We start from the raw sequence: 13,436 nt of genomic DNA, 5'->3' as shown, positions 1-13,436 counted from the left end.
TAGAGTTTTTATCTCTGCTGTGTTTAACATTCTTTTTGTCCGGTGGTTCTACCGCATATGTCATTATTGGTCTGATGACTGTCTTGTAAATTCTGCCTCTCATTTCTGTCCCGATATTTTTATTTTTCCATATTGTTTTATTCAGGCAACCTGCGGCTCTGTTTGCTCTACTTTTTACTTGATATTCCACTTCTGTTTCGAGCTTTCCATAGCTAGATAATGTGATGCCTAGTGGACAATTCGATGTAAATATCAGGATCGAATTGTTTTCTAATGCCTCTTTGTCCGATTCTTCTCGATCGACGTTGGTAAATAAATGGTTGAAGTGTGGAGTAAAAATTATAGTTTTGTTAACAGCTACTGATAATTACACTCTAGTTGTTGGTTAGGTAACTTTCTATAATAGACTGCGCTCCAATGAGCTTAAATCCCCAATTTATAATTTCACAAAAAATGTATACCTCAGCACATAGGTTAATGCTTCTATCATACTAACAAACTTTGAACTATGAGCTTACAATACAATAGAATCTAGGCCGTTATTGCTACACTTAGGAAGTTCAATTAGAAAGTATATTATTTGGCAATGTATTAAGTGCAGGTTTGCAGGTTGAATGGAATTATTAAAATACTACTCGATGTGTTTCACAATGTTTTAATTATACACGGTGAAACTATAAAAGGTTAAGAAGTTAAGAATAATGTGAAATTACAAATTAAGGGATTAATTTGTGATTGAACACCTAGATATTTAAACTTCATCCCTTGTTCTATTATCTGATCTTCCAGCTTCAATTTGCATCTTAGTAAATTTGCTGTTATAACCATGCATTTTATCTTTTTTGGGGACATTAACGTGTTAAATTTTCTAGCGGTTATATTAAATTGGTGCAGCATACGTTGTAAATCATCTTCACTTTGAGAGAGGAAAAATAATGCCTCTGTAATTTTCCGAGTCCGATTTGTCTCCCTTTTTGAAGAGATATTATGATGCTTGATCTCCATTCGTGAGGATTCAATTTTGTTCTATTATTTTTGGGATTAGTTTTAGTTTAGTTGTTTGGTCAGATCTGGTCCTCCGTACTTTAGGAGTTCATTTGGTATTCTGTCCTCTACTACTGATTTTCTGTTTGTTAATTTCCTTAATGCTTCATTTACCTCTTCTTCCTCAATATTTATTTCTTCGTTTGCCATTACCTCTGGTGTTTGTGATTCGTTATTGTCACCGTTAGCAAATAGGGATCGAAAGTAGTCTGCTCATATTTCTTTCTGAATGTGTTTCATTTTTATTAGTTCGTTTATCTCTTTTCTTTGTCCTCTGATCATTCTCCATTTTTCTTTCTGTGTTCCGTAGAAGTTGTGTTCCATCTGTTTTGAGAAGCTCTGCCAGTTTTCCCATTTTATTTGTCTAAATAAAGTATTCGTTTCATTTCTGATTTCTGTATAGCGATTGTATGATTGTTGTATTTGTTGTGTTCTGTATTATAAGAAGGATTTCTTATTTTCTTCACATTTTGTCTTCACTTCCTCTCTAGACCATGGAGTTTTTTTTTTTTTGATATGTTGGTGTTTGCTACTTTCCTCTCTCCAAGTGATTCCATCTTACCAACTTCATCTCTACATCCTATCAACTTTACGATCTTAATTTTAAACTAGACATAATGTAAACTAAATTTCATTTAGTAATTTTTAAAGGGTTCTTACCCCCATATTTAGTGGCTACATCCATGTATTAACCTGACACTGATGATGGAATACTTATTCCAAAAACGTTTTGTCAATTTAACATAGCCCAAATGGGTTTTTTATATACCTTTTTATAAAGGATTTTATTGAAAATTTTTTTTAATATATGGTATACAGCCAACTACAGGAACTTAGTTTCCTTGTGGATTATAAATCTTTATCTACGTATATTATTAAATGTATATTTGTGTTAGTCTTTGTGGTCAAAAAATGTTATGTCTATTTAAGTTCGTTATTCGTGTAAAATTTTTCATTAGCCTATTCGAGCGTAACAATCCTCCGATATTATCATCTTCCTTCTGACTTGATCTACTAGCTGTTGCAATTCATCGTAAAACGCTTCCCTTGTAATTTAAAGCTTGTTATTTTCTGGACACTCTTTAATGTGATTTTGTTACCTTTGGTGTATTAGTAAGGCTAGACCTTCTTTGGCCCTGCTTTCATTTGCTACTGCACTGTAGATTAGTATGTATTCACCTAATTTTGATTGTCCGTTTTCTTTCTTTTTTGTTTCTTGTAGAGCGCTACTGTCTATTTGTTTCCCTCTCAGCACTTGGGGTTTTTCTTGATCTCTTGAGTTGAGCGACTTAGTAGTTCTCATCTGGTTTTTGGGTATTTTTCGCTTGTCTTTTCTGCCGTGATCATCTTTATAGTATTAATCCTGTTACAAGGCTGTATACTGTTTCTATGAGCCACATTCGTTTTTATGATTGGTAGGTTGCTAACCTTGCCATATTTTATCTGGGCTTAGAACCGGCTGTGGTAACCGCAGAACTATTTAATCCACCCTACAATTACCCCAGGCAATGTTAGAAGATGAGCTTGAAGAATAAAAAGTATATTTTACTATATTTTTAGGCATAGAGTAGACTTTGGACTATAAATAATGGACGATAATGACACAAACCATGGACAGTACTTCAAAAATTAAGAATAAGTTCTAAAACAGGTTTGTTTACCGGAATTATGAAACTAGAATAAATATCTGATGAATATTAAAAGAGCATCGCTGTAACTCCAACAAATTATACGATCATAAAACTACCAAGCAATAGTAATCACGTTTGGGAGAGAGTAATTGATAGACAGATACGTAGAGAATAGTATAGGCTTTTAAAACAGTCTAATATAGGGTAGAACCAAAACAAAATCTCTATAATTTCATTTAAATAGGAAGTTATCCCAACTTTGGATGGTTACCAATAAAAAAATTTGTCTTTATTATTCTTCTTACAATTTCATTATATTTTCTCACCTTTTAAGCCTTCCTTGAACTTCTACAAATATTCAAAATTGAAATTGGTAAAATCGATCCAGTAGTTCTCGAGTTATTATAAAAAAGTTATAAAAAAATAAAGTATGTATGTATGTATATATATGATATACCAATATTACTGTATACGGCAAGGTTACGGCACGCATCTCGATATTGCTCGTCACGATAAGTATTATTTCGGGTCCATGCAAAAACATCATACCGTGCAATAAGAAGTATTCATTTCAGAAATAAATTATTGAAAAATAATATATACCGCCGACTATGACTTCCTAGCATGCATTTTTCGGCGACTTTTTGATGTTGTTTGCAAAAGTAGGATGGAAAAAGCATGACTTAGGTGTTATGCTTAATAATTGGAGTACGAACAATTTTTGGATAGTTGTACTGCCTGAATCGATAATGATATAAGTTAGGTGTGTAGTTGGGTTTCCTACTTTATGCATATTTAAGACATACGCGGCAATAAAATCAATAGCAATAAAATGTAACCGTTAATTTCTATTTATATGTAAACTACATCTTAGACTTTGTCTAACACTTTTTATGAAGTAAAGATTAAACTATGAGTCCAGAAAAACGAAAGGAATATTTTAATATACTCTTATCTAAAATCTCGCATTTCGCCTTTAAAAGATGTTCCATATTCATACAAATTTTCGTCTTTATCTACGTTCCACGTTCCACGTTCAAGTCCGACAACGCAACTGTCGCGTTCAGTGAATATAGCCTCAGAGGCCACCAACGCGAGTCGCGCGGTCTTTGACTATATGACAATATATGAACGTTATCTCAGCGGATTTTTCACGAATTACAACAAATATCTGCTGGCCGCTTGGAAACACTGGCATATACTGGAGTTTGTGTTTGGTTTTCGAATTTTGATGTTAAACTGTATTCTGAGTATATGACAATGTATAAATGTTATCTTGGCGGATTTTTCACAAATTATAACAAATATCTTCTGTCCCATTGATAAATTGGATGATAAAATATGAAACCCTCAATTTCATTGCTTACTTTTCAAATATTCAAGCAAGACGTGCTCGAAAACGACAAAATTAGCTGTAATAAAAGGTTGTAAAGTAATAAAAGTAAAAGCATCGGTAAGCTTTGAAAGAATCACCAGATGTATTTAGATTATATTGCATTTCCAATAATTTGTTGTATAATCATAATCCAATCCCGTCGGTTTATTTTGCTATGCATTCAGTAATATTTTCTACGCCTTTGGTGTTCAGTAAAATGAGTGATGAATATTGCCAACCTTCGACTTCTAAACGAGGTAGGTGGGAAACTTCTCAGCCAATCTCAGATGATGAATTATTACACCTATTAGAAGATTCACATGACGATAGTAACGCAAGTGATGAAGATTTATATTGTGATGAAGATGATCGGACAGACGATCTAGATTTACAAGAAGAATCTGAAGATGATGATGGTGATGATGAGTCTCAAAATATTATTCAATGGTCTTCAGAGGTTCAACATCCTACAGTGCTACCATTTACAGCAATACCAGGATTGACAATTAATGTCGGTGGCAGCAATCATATTGATTACTTCAATTTATTGGCATGTGAATTATTCTATGATCTGATTATTCAAAATAGCAATTTATATGCCGTTGATATTCTTTCTCTAAGTAAATCTGAGAAAAGTAGAATTGCAGCTTGGAAGGATATAACTGTAGAAGAATTTAAATTTTTTCTTGGTTTGTTGTTTCACATGGGAACCATAAAAATTAATCGTATGAATGATTATTGGAAGAAAAATCATTTATTTGGTATTCCCGTGTTTGGACAATACATGAGCCGAAATCGCTTTATGTTAATTTTGCGTGCCTTACATTTTAACATTAATAGTGACAATAACCAGTCCAGACTTACCAAGATATGTCCATTGTTAGATTTTTTTAATAATAAAATGGAGAATCTTTATTATCCAGAAGGACGAATCTATGATTTTATGGAGAGGAAGACTTAGTTTTCGTCAAATTCTCAAGGGCAAACGACACAAATATGGTGTCACACTGTATACTTTGGCAGAATGTACTGGGATGATTCAACGCATATTAGTTTATAGTGGAGCTAGTGACCCCGTAGTTGGAGGACGTAATCATACGGAAAAAGTAGTGCTAAATTTGATGGATTCGAAACTAAATGTTGGGCACTCCTTATATATGGATAATTTTTATAATAGTGTTTCATTGTGTAAAAAACTACTTTCGGTTAAAACTTATCTTATATGAACATTGAGAACAGGAAGAGCGGAAAATCCACACGAAGTTGTTTCTCGAAAATTAAAACAATGAACTGGTGAGTGCTTACAATAATAAAGGGATATGTGTGTGTAAATGGAAAGATCAGCGAGATATTTTAATGATCTCTTCCGAATTTGGCCATGAAATGGTTCCAACAATATCTAGGAAAGGAATTGATAAAGAAAAGCCCCGTTTAGTCGCTGAATATAACAAAATAAAGGTGGTATTGACTTAGGCGACCAGATGTTAAATTATTATAGTTGCGAACACAAAACTATGAGGTGGTACAAAAAAATAGGCATACATATTTTTCAAATTATGCTAATCAACGCATACTATTTCTATAATAATTCTAATACAAAAATGTCATTGTACGACTTTCGATTGTCGGTGATTGATAGTCTTTTGGGACCAAACCCAAAAATCCCTTAAGTCAAGAAAAATTTGACGTTTCAGCTAAATCAGCTAATGGTATTACAAAACGACGACGGTGTAAATATTGCTGGCAAATTAAAAAAGAAAGAAAGGACTCATTGTTTTATTGTGCGGAGTGCCCTAAATTGTGCTTAGAAAATTGTTTTAGTTTTCATGAAGAAATTAAAAATTAGATAATTAATTTGTTTTCTTGATGTTGTTGCCATTTAATAATTAATTACTATGTTAGTTATCCAGGTTCATAATTATATCTTTTCTCAATCAGATTATTATTTTTTTTTAGTTCAACCGACACATTTTCTGCCCTGTGGGCACCAACGCGAATCACGCGGTGAGTTTTTTTTTTGTGACCAAATTAATTTTTTTTTGTACCCATATTTATTATAAATGACTTTTTAAAGTGTACCTTAAAAATTAATTAGTTGACACAAATACATCTCAGTGGCCCACTGTTTTCCCTTAAAAAAAGAGACGGAGCTGAACGTGTTAAATTGGATGGTTCAAAATAAAACACGGATAGAATCCTTAAGCAGTTTCGACTTGGTCTGTTTAAAAAATAATGAAAAATGCATTAGTTGGACCAAATGATATCCGTGAAGAAGTTTAGAGAGCATTAAGAGAAACAAATCAAGTTGACTAACATATTTATTTATTAGAATTATAGAAGTACAGAAGAAATTAAACAACAGTATTTTAATGCCTATGAACAAAAACACCAGATATGTAAAACAATATTTATGTAGCTCCTTAAACTATTTAGCCAAACCATGGAAAATTTGGGAGTGAGTAAATAATAATAGACAAATTACTTGAGGAAACCTATAAAATTGGCACCTATAACTTTTGTAGATCTAACAATGTGTAAATAGGAAAAACTCTTACACTCCTTATGAGAAGGTTGTTGGCTTTTATATATAGCACATGACTTCGCTCTGGAATTTACTGAAACGACAGCTTTAGTACAAAGGTCATACAACCAAGTGTCAAAGACAAGTAGTGTCTTAGCTAAAGTACGAAAAAGAAGATGGATATAGAAGGTGTATGAGAATTAAAAGGGGTGATTTATTATGAAATTAAATTAGATACATTACTAATAGAAAGAAGTAAATGGTAAAAAGTTTATTAATTATAAATTATAATAATATGATTTATAAATTATAATAATATGATTCATATACAAATTTTGCCTAACCAAAAAATCAGGACATACGTGGTAGAAATACGAACTAACACAGATAAGACAAAAAGGATGTTAGAAACAGCAGAGATGAAAACAAAAAATTGATAGTAAAACACTATGCAACAGAGCTAAAAGTTCAGCCATACGACGCAGATGCAAGGTGGAGAACGTAAGGACTGGGTAAGAAATAAAAGAGTAAGACCACGTAAACGATGGAATGACAACTTACTGGAGGCCCATTAAAAAACAGGCAGAGTCATGTCTACATAAGAAGAAGAAGAAGAAAAAAATTATTGATATATTATGCTTGTATAAGAAACTTACCTAACAGACAAGAATTGTATCAAAATTCCAAAATATAGGGTATACTGGTTGTATATAAATTCGTCCGCTGGATTGAAACTACCCACTGGACTAATTTTCTACTTGAAGTAACATACATAAATTTATCTCCGACAAGAACAGGTAGAAAAAAACAAACACCTAAATTTATCCACGTAACGCAAAATTGATCCCAGACTGAAATAGACAATCTCTACGGCCCAGAAACAAACGAAAAAGTAACTATGGCCCATAAGAGAATTAAAAATGGGAAAACACCAGGACCTGGTGAAATTTGAAAGCTATTAGAAGAGCACCAAATTACACTTCTTACGAAGCTATTCAACATTATATATGAGACTGGTCACTTACCAAAAGACTGGCTACTATCAATATTCATTCCACTTCCCCAAAAAGCCAACGCTAGGAAATGTGAAGAACATAGTTTAATTAGTTTAATTTGTTTGTGGAAGCTCTCGACATCAGGCCAGCGAGATATGTTTGATCAGGGGCATATCATGGATGCTGGCGGAACATTGCTCCCTGCTTAAAAGGCGGTTCCTCATAAAACCTTGCCGGTACTGGAACTGAATGCTGGTAGCGGCAACTGGATCCACTTTTACAACGCCCAACTTTTCTGTGTTCCAGTGTTCTCTAGATTTCATGATCATGAAGATTATCAATAATTCTTTGAACAGCCAACTTTTTCATTATGTCTTCAGGGGCTGTTGGATAAGCATATCGCACTAGCCGGGCAATATCTACTTCGTATTCTTAAGGATCATCATCCCGCTTTTGTCGATTTTTGAGCTGTGACTGGTAGACTTACTCCAAATGTTCGTGACCATATCGCATGTTTAGTCTCTTCTTAAGTTGTTTGAAATCATCTGTCTTCTCTGCGGCTATGGTTTGAAGCACATCCAATGGATCTCCTTGAAGATCAATAGTCACGTTTATAGTCTTTTCTTTTTGAGGCTATTTATTCGATCTTGTATCTAACTCCAACTGTTTAATTTGGTTATTCCATGCCGATTTTCCATCGAAAGTTAGGACTTCAACGCGAACAGAACCTCCACCCCCTTTAAATATCGTTCGTGGCTCTAAATTACAATTTATCTCGTCGTCCTTTGTCTCTACTGTAATTGATCGAATTCCTCTGTCTGCTTTGCCTGTTTCCTCCATCTCTTTTTTCGTCTTCCAATTTCTGTTCAAAAGAGGAATTCTTTTCAATCTCTTGTATCTTTTCTTTGTTTTCCAATGAAGACATTTTATCGGCAGGAGAAGAAATCTCAGAAGGGACCTTAAATTCTCCTCAAGGGGCCGTTATTCTGCTTTTCAGAGAATAAAGCTTTTTAGAAACTTTATTTTGTAAAGAAACAATGTCTGTAGAAACTTTGGAAACACCAGCAGAAACTTTGGAAATGTCACAATAAACTTTGCTTTTTAATAATGTATATTACCAGAAACTGTGTCTTTGGGAGACAACTTTGCAGTTCCTATTCATAATAAAAACGAAATTCCTGTATCTGATATTATATGTTCGATTAAAAATTATATTTCTAATTTAAATGCAAATTCACAACATCAAATAAGAACAAAGTGCTGTAATATTTTAACCAATTTTAAAAATAAAAATAAATATTCATTAGAAATAAAGCATTACATAAAAAAATTCAAAAGAAAAAAGCCTTTTTGAGGGAAAATCTTAATGTAGTTGTACTGAAGCCTGATAAAACCAACAAAACCGATATGGAATCTAATGATTACGAGAATAAAATCTTTTAAAAGACGAAACCATATATTATGAACTTAGAAATACTCCTACAGATGGGACAAAAATAGTTATATATCACCAAATACAGCAAAATCACTTAAGCTACACAACGCTATTCCACCCCATATAACCTCCCAAAAAAAAACTTTAAAAACCGAACAAAACAAAAAGAAGAGGGAGATATACGAATCAATAGAAATAAAAAAGAAATACCAACGCAATCAGTGACAAAAAAGATACACAGAACTTAAATAAAATATATTTCAATCTGATATAAATAATAATAAATATAAGACCATAAAAACTCTCTTAAAGTCATTAAATATTGCAAATTATTTTGCAATATTTAAAATTATTTTTCCTCATTTTTTTAAAATAATAATAATAGAATAAATCTTTTTCTTTTAGAAGCTACTCGTATAAATAATGTACCTATATAATTTTTTGACTTATATTGTTGCAAAAAAAATAAATATTTCATAAACAAATTAAATAACTTTTAAACTATTTGACCGATCGACTTGAAATTTTGATAATAGTTTAACCACTACAAAACCCAACGTTGTATCTAATATAAACGTTATGAGTTTATTTTAAAAATTGTTATTAACATTTATAAAAAAACAAAATTTTTGACCTATTTTGCAACTTTCTAAGTAAAAACTAAGGATTATGTCTTGTTATATATTATACATCTATGTCTTGTTCCGTGACGTAGATGTCCAAAAAAGATTTCCCCCACCGTTGCCTGTCAGAATTCAATGAATACCTTTTTAGGCTCTTACTGGAATCTGGCAATACGGACATTAAAAAAAAATAAGGATCGGAACATTTAGAAAGGGCAATTTTAAAGGTTTTTATATGACTTAGTTTATTATTGTCCAATTTCTTTCAAATGCTTTACTTTTTGCCGATACACGAAAAAAGCGAAAATTTACTGTTTTTTGACCATAATTTGTTGATAATTAAGTCCAAAAAATCGGCTGCAGGAAACATATAGGTTCTTTTAATAGAGGTCCATACTACTCAAAACAACTGTCGTTTGCCTGGCCGGTTTAGTGTCACAAACAGGGTACTTTTTGCTTATTTCCCTGGTCTAAATAGATATTGGAGAACTAAGACAAAAGATAATAAGCTGTTTTCAACAACTGTAGCAACCATCATCATCATCACTGGCTCGACAACCCTTTTTGGGTCTTGGCCTGTTCCAGGATTCTTCTCCATTCTGATCTGTTTCGTGCTTTTTTTCTCCAGTTTTTTATTTTTAAGGTTGTTATATCATTTTCTATTTGTTCTAAGTATCTCAGTTTCGGTCTTCCTCTTGTTCTTTTTCCTACTGGCATCTGTTTGAATATTTTGTTTGGTATTTCGCCTTCTTCCATTCTTTCTACATGTCCTATCCAACGCAGCCGTCCTATTTTAATGAATGTTATAATATCCGGATCCTGGTATATTTTGTATAGTTCAGAGTTGTATCGTCTTCGCCATATTCCGTTTTCTTTTGTGCCCTTATATATGTGTCGCAAGATTTTTCTTTCGAAGGTGGCTAACAACGTTTCCTCTCTTTTAGTGAGTGTCCAGGTTTCTGAGTACCGGTCTTATTAGGGTTTTATTTATTTGGCATTTTGTCTTTCTTGCGACGTTATCTGATCTTAGGTGTCTAATTAAGCCATGGTAACATTTATTTGCAATAAATATTCGCCTCTTCGCTTCCTCCGTAACGTTATTATCAGACGTGACTAGGGATCCCAAGTATATAAAGTTTTTTACCCCCTCTATGTTGTATTCTCCTATTGTTATATTTTGTGGCTGCCTTATTTCTGCGTTTTTACTTACCTGCATATATTTTGTTTTGGTCTGATTGATTTTAAGACCACTATTTTGTGCAGCTCGTTCTATTTGGTTGTATGCCTCTATCATTTCTTTTCTTGATCTTGCGATTATGTCAACATCATCTGCAAATGCTAGTAGCAGCTGTAGCAACCACTCTTTATAAATATGTTGGATAATCTGCAAAACCGATATGAAGCTTGTTCGCGCGCAGTGATGCGCATTCTGCTTGGTTTTTAAATTTGAGTTTGGGTCTCGATGAAGTGTTCCCCATCTACGGACTATTGTTATAGAATCACCAGAGGACAACTATACATAGTTATTAAATAGTTTGTTGGATCGATCATATTAGATCATTTTAAATTAAAATCAAATCGACAAATCGTAGACCTTAATATTTAAAATAAACATTTCCAATTCTTAAACTTTCTTATAATAAGTACACATCATTTAAAATGAGAAAATTTCGTGTAAAACGACCAACTTTACCACCATAAAATGTATATGTTGGGATTTTTTCTCATATACAATAATAAACATGTATAGGTTGCCATTAGTTGATGCATGAAAGAAATTATATACGCTTGACACAAATAATTTCCTATCTTTGTAATAAAGGTCATAATTTTAGTACAATAGAGAAAATGTAATACAATACATTATAACTATAATGTATAGTTCTCCTAACATAGTATTTAAAATTTTCAGAAAAATATATTCTATAGGTATTATATTAATTAGCAAAGTCAGGCAAATATGCGGGCTACAAAGTAATATATATGCCCATATACATATGCTTATTATTTGTGTCAAATATGCATGAAAGTGCATTTATTTGAACAAAATATGCACTTCGTAAACAGTTCAAATATATTATTATTAATATATAGATTTGTATTGGGAATCCGCCACAACTTTACTTTAAAATAAGTTCATTTGACGTTTCCTGAAAGAAAGAGATGGTAAAAAGAGATGAATCCAAGAAGCGGCTCTAATTATGTAAATGAAACTAATTGCGTCGCCAATTCCTCAGCAAAATGCCGTAGGTAGCAAAAAATACCACTTTTAGCAAGACAATAACACATGGAGGATACATCATTTATGATTTATAATAACATATGTACATAAAAAATTAGACTTTTGTGTTAATATTAAGAGTAAACTAAATGTAAGACCAAATACTTACCAGTTTGGGATATTGTTTTAGGCAATATTGTTTCCATACAGAAATTCTCTACAATCTAGTCGGTCTGCATGTTCTTTCAGTAGTAGGTACACATTTTTTTGACATGATTGTTTTTATATCTTTTACATACTTTATTTATATTGCCTATCTCTGTATTTTTCTTTGCTGAATTTGTCTCACCCATTCTAAGTCTTCCTCTTTCTCCTATATGGTTTAGGGTCTTATTAGTCATCCAACGATATTTTCTTTCTGGATTTTCTTTACGGTTTGCGATGTTAGCAGCTTCGATAATCCATAGTTTTGTATTTTTCTATGTCAGAATTAATTTTTTCTTTCACGTTGACTACTGAGCCCCTTCATAGTTTAGTGAGAAGAATATAATCTATTTCATTTTGATATATTCCTCTGGGTGAAATGCATGTTGATACCAAATAAATTCAATACCCAAACATAGTGAAAAAAAAACAAAAGGTTTAGAAAAGAACGGATATGTGAGGAAAACAAAATATTGGTAAAGGCAGACAAAGCAGATCAAAAACAGATGCAGTTTTTAAGTTAACGAGGCAGCTGCTGATAACAAAATAAACGAATAAAAAAACAGATGCGAAAATGATATTGACTAATCCTAAGAAATGTAGGATAGGATATATCTAGAGTTTCTGTGGTGGTCACTCAAAAGGAAAGAAGTTTTCGTTCCTCGATGAGTATGATAAGATTGTGAGATATATTTATGACAGAGTAATAGGTAGTGTTAATATAAGTGTGGAAGATACTAACATTTTTAAAATAGATGGGAATGCATACAGTAGAGTTAGAACAGGATGGATGAAATGGGTAACAGTAAAAAAGGTGAAGTGGGCGGATAAGAAAAAATGGTAGAATTTACAAAGCATATATAATTAGCAGAGAAGAAAAATAAAAGAAGATCTGAAGGGAGTACTTAGGGAAAATGTCTCTATGAAGGAGATTTATATTTTCATGGTAAAAAATAGCAATTTATGGGGATATGTAATAAACAAGCCGATCCGGCTTAGGGACAATGGCAAAGAGAATGATGATGATAATAATTAGTTTGATAATGATAATAATGTTGATAAAGGTTACTATAAAAACTACTTTTAAATGTAACATCACATTTTAGATCATTGTAAATATAAATACGGTAGTACGTGCAAGAAATTGGTAATTATTTCTTCTTAGTTTATATAGACAAAATTAAAGTAAGAATATTCATTTAAAACTAATATACATTTTGCAATGGTTTAAAAATAGTAGCATCTTATTTTTTACAATGTTTTAATGTAAAGATGTATACTCAATTAAATAATGAAATTATCGTTTACAGTAATTTTTAATTGCTTAAAATCCAAATACCCGTATAGTGTATAATGAAGTGTAAATATTTTAGATGAAACTAGAACT

The sequence above is a fragment of the Diabrotica undecimpunctata genome, chromosome 1 (assembly GCF_040954645.1).
Source record: "Diabrotica undecimpunctata isolate CICGRU chromosome 1, icDiaUnde3, whole genome shotgun sequence".
Classification (NCBI taxonomy): Eukaryota; Metazoa; Arthropoda; class Insecta; order Coleoptera; family Chrysomelidae; genus Diabrotica; species Diabrotica undecimpunctata.
Note: the sequence above shows the minus strand (reverse complement) of the source record.